This window comes from Apium graveolens, chromosome 1 (assembly GCF_009905375.1).
Source record: "Apium graveolens cultivar Ventura chromosome 1, ASM990537v1, whole genome shotgun sequence".
NCBI lineage: Eukaryota > Viridiplantae > Streptophyta > Magnoliopsida > Apiales > Apiaceae > Apium > Apium graveolens.
Window position 1 is genome coordinate 73,515,836 of NC_133647.1, and position 5,208 is coordinate 73,521,043.

Here is a 5,208-nt window from a genome sequence, read left to right on the forward strand (position 1 = left end):
AGAGCTTCTTCCACTCGCTTAGGTTCGTCCTGTGATAGAAAGCTACTATACAGACATTCATCTTGAGTAGCCCTTCTAGTTTGTACTTTTGATGTAGCATTACCAATGATCAGTTCAAAAGGATGATTCTTGGTCCATTTCCTTTGAGGTGGTAGATTAGCCCTTGATGAGGTTGCCTCAGTATTGTCATGATGTGAGATAAAATGTTGATTTGTTGAAACTCCCCCTAAGTTGCTGATCCTTTGAAAGGAATTGGGAGTTCTATCAACTGATGAGGTGAATTGATTATCCGTTGACAGACTGTGATCAACGGATGCTTCGTTATGAACTTCAACGGATGATGCACTTTGTCTTTCAACGGATGCTGCATTGCTTCTTTCAACGGAAGCTGAATTATGACTTTCAACGGATGTAGCATTCTGTGCATTATCCAAAGGCAGACTCTGGTTTCTTCTTGAGATGCCTTCTTCATCATTCTCATCTTCACTATCATCACAATATATCTCAATATTGTCAAATTTGAGTCCTTCATGATGTCCCTCATCTGTTAGTCCATCAATCTTTTTATCATCAAACACAACATGTACAGATTCCATGACAATGTTGGTTCTTAGATTGTAGACCCTATATGATTTTCCAGCAGAATAACCAACAAATATTCCTTCATCAGCCTTTGCATCAAACTTTCCTTTGTGATCAGATTGATTCCTTAAGATGTATCATTTGCAACCAAAGACATGTAGAAAGTTTAAAGTTGGTTTTCTTCTCTTGAATAATTGATAGGGAGTCATGCATTTTGCTTGATTGATTAGAGAAATATTCTGAGTGTAACATGCACAGTTAACAGCCTCAGCCCAAAAATAAGTTGGGAGTTTTGACTCCTCAAGCATTGTCCTTGCAGCTTCAATTAGTGATCTGTTCTTCCTTTCCGCCACACCATTTTGTTGTGGAGTTCTTGGAGCTGAGAACTCATGCATGATCCCATTTACTTCACAGAACATCTTCATGGTTGAATTCTTGAACTCAGTTCCATTGTCACTCCTAATATTCCTTACTTTGAAATCAGGATGATTATTGACTTGCTTGATATGATTGATGATGATTTCACTAGCTTCATCCTTTGATCCAAGAAAATAAACCCATGAAAACTTTGAGAAATCATCTACAATCACCAGGCAGTATCTTTTCCTTGAAATTGACAATACATTGACTGGTCCAAAAAGATCCATGTGTAGAAGTTGCAGTGGTTCATCAATTACAGATTCAAGCTTCTTACTGAATGATACTTTCTTTTGCTTTCCTTTCTGACAAGCATCACACAGTCCATCCCTTGTGAATTCCACTAGAGGCATTCCTCTAACTAAGTCCTTTTTGACTAGATCATTCATTGTCTTGAAATTCAAATGGGACAGCTTCTTGTGCCATAGCCAACTTTCAACTGGACTTGCTTTGCTGAGAAGACAAGTAATGGATTCTGCATCTGTAGAGTTGAAATCAGCTAAGTACACATTCCCTTTTCTAACTCCAGTTAGAACCACTTTATTGTCCTTTTTACTTGTGACAATACAGGCTTCAGAATTGAAGGAAACAGTATTCCCTCTATCACATAGTTGACTGATGCTCAATAAATTGTGTTTGAGACCATCAACCAATGCAACTTCATCAATGATGACATTTTCTCTTGAAATCAAGCCATATCCCATAGTGAATCCTTTGTTGTCATCTCCAAAGGTTATGCTAGGGCCAACTCTCTCCTTAAACTCTGTGAGCAGGGTGAAATCTCCTGTCATGTGTCTTGAACAACCACTGTCCAAGTACCATAGATTCCTTCTTTGTCCCTGCACACAACAAAATCAATCAAGTTGATTTTGGTACCCAAGTTTCCTTGGGTCCACCCTTGTTAGTCTTTTTCCTAGACTTCATTCCTCCTGCATCTTTTGACTTAGGTAACTTTGGGTCAACCTTGGTCTCAGATGTGGTTGGTTGAAGTGTAGGGTTAGTCACAGAATCATTTAACACATTTGATTGAATTTGATAAGGCATATATTGTGCAAGCATGTTATTCCACATAGGCATACTGTATGGCATTTGAGGCATACTAAATGCAGTAAAATAAGGATTGTTAATGTATGGCATGTTTACAAAATGTGCATGGGGATTCTGGTGAGACATAACAGGCATAACATACAGAGATGACATAGACATGTTAGGTATGGAGGGATTTGAAGGCATGTGAGCATTTTTAACAGATTTGCAATTATCAGATAGGTGATTAACACTTTTACAATGCACACAGCTTTTTCTAGGAGCATACCTATCAGGTGTGTAATTGTTGTGGTTATTAATCCCTACCTTCCCATTTCTTTTAGATTTTCTTTTAGTTTCCTTCTTATCCTCAACCAACTTAAGCCGATCTTTTAGCTGATCTAAAGTCATATGTCCTATATTCACCTTACTAACATCTCTGGATGTGCTAGCTCCTTCTTTGACAAAGTTCTTGAGAGTTGAATCATTCTTTTTATTTTTAAAAGAACTTGCCTGTTTTAATTGATGAGCCTTCAACGGATGCTCCTTTTCTTCCTTCAACGGATAACTTTCATCATCCGTTGACAATCCATCAATTAATTCTAACTTCTTTTTGTTTTTCTTCCAGGCATCCTCACAGAGTGATTCAATTCCCTGGACCTTTACAATCTGAACACTGACATCCCTAGATGTTTTCCAGGCCTTGATTACCTCTTGCTCACTTTCTAACTGTTTAGAAAGAATTTCCACTTTCTTAACAGCTTCTACTAGTTCACTCTCAACAGTCAGGCATTTAAGTTTTGTCTTTTCAAGCTCAATTACCTGATCCTCTAACACAACATTCCTATCACTTAAAAACACATTATTCTCCTTGATCCTAGTGTTTTCTTTTGCTAGAGATTTAAGGGAAACACGCAAATGATATAATTTATTGGTCATATCATTTATGGCTTTATTGCATTCATGTTTAGAGAGCTGAGAGAGATCAGTAGTAATTATTTGGTTGCTTGATGAACTAGTTTCATTTTCATCAGAATTAGCCATCAGGGCTAGGTTGACATATTCCACATCATCATCTTCGTTTGCCCCATCTGCTGCCCAATCATCTTGAGTGAGAAATGCTCTTTCCTTTTGTTTGAGCAAATCAAAATACTTCTTTTTGTAATCAACTTGCTCAAATTTCTTTTTCTCAGAATTTGGCTTCCTACACTCACTTGCAAAGTGTCCACTAATGCCACAGTTGTAATATTTGAACTTTGATTTGTCCACCATGTTTTTGTTTGGCTTAGTGAACTTTGTATTTTTCCTGAACTTCATCTTTGCAAACCTCCTGGACAGAAAGGCCAAATGTTCTTCAATATCATCAGATTCATCCTGACTGGAATTGTCTTCATCCTCAGCAACTTGCTCTTTACCCTTGCTTGATTCTGATTTGCTTGTGCCAACTTTGAGACTTGGCATTGTCTTCTCCTCATTCCTGGCTTCCATCTTCTCACAGTCAGCTACAAAAGCAATTGTTCCTCCTTTTCTCTTTCCCTTTTCCAACAGCTCATCCTGCTCCATTTCAAGTTCATAAGTCTTCAAAATTCCATATAATCTTTCAAGTGTGAAGTTCTTATAATCTTGAGAGTTTCTCAAAGAAACAGTCATGGGCTTCCATTCCTTTGGCAGAAACCTAAAAAATTTTAAGTTGGAATCCTTGACTTGGTACACTCTACCATACAGCTTCAATCCATTCAACAGTTTCTGAAACCTGTTGAAGGTATCATTTAATGATTCACCTTCTTCAAAGTGAAAATATTCATACTGTTGAATAAGAAGCTGCATTTTGTTCTCTCTGACATGCTCAGTACCTTCACAGATGATTTGTACAGTGTCCCAAACTTCCTTTGCAGTTTGGCAATTGATGACATTGTCAAACATATCTTGATCTAAGCCATTAAACAAAATGTTCATGGCTCTCTTATCCTTGCGGATTTCTTCCATGTCTTCAATAGTCCATTATGCTCTTGGCTTGGGAATATACTGTCCAACAGCAACTGTTGCAGTAGTAGCTGTGGCTACCTTGTGAGGGATGTGAGGACCATTTTCAATACAGTTGATGTAGCTTTCATCTTGAGAAAGAAGATGTAAATGCATCTTCACTTTCCAGTGATGATAATTATCCTTTTCCAGGACTGGAATCTTTACACCAATATCCTTCCTATTCATGATGGTAACAGGAGAGTTCTTCTGTGCACTCATGATGTTAGCAGAATAGATCTTTAAACTCTTTATATGTTAAGAGCTTGTTCTGATACCAATTGTTATTCCCAGTGGACTAACAATGAGATTTACAGAAGGGGGGTTGAATGTAAATCTCAAAACTTTTTCAAGTTTTGAGCAGTTTGTAAGGCTAAGTGTTTGAGTGATCAAATGTGTGTGAATTGCTTGGAGCTGATGCAGACAGATATATATTCAAACACAAATGTAATGAACACAAAGAACTTAAAAACTTTTCTGGTGGATTTGTTGTTCCACCAGAGATGTGTTATTTCAGAAAATATGTGATTCAAAATTAAATCACAGCTGCTTCCTAGTACAAACTAGATGATTTTCTCTCTTGATATTTCTAAACAGCTCAGGGAAAATTCACATCTAATTACTAGCTACTACTTGGTTTATATATCACCAAGTTTACAAGTGAAGACAAAGATAAAGTACAATAAGAAAATAGTTCTCCACTTGTTTCTATTCCATTTTTATCCAGTGTAATATGGAATTATCTGTTGACTTTCCATTTTGAACCAGACTAAAAATGGCTGCTTTTTCTGCTGTTCCTGAAATAGGCTACCACATCTCTGTCAATCCATGTGCCTCTGTCAGCTTTGTTAACTGTCACTATCAACTGCTATGAGACTGAGCATCCGTTGATGGCTTTATTCGTTGATGCTCTAGCAGTTGAAGATTTATCCGTTGAAGCACTTATCCGTTGATGGATATTTATCCGTTGAAGCATTAGAGACATCCGTTGAAGCTTTGTTTCTTATCCGTTGAAGGTCTTCAATATCCGTTGACACTTCTTCACTTATACAAAATTACAAGGCATGAAATATTTACAATTAGCCCTCCTATTTGTACATCCATTAGTAGTCAACATGACTGATTATTTCCTAACAACATCTAAGAATTACAGCTTGAAAC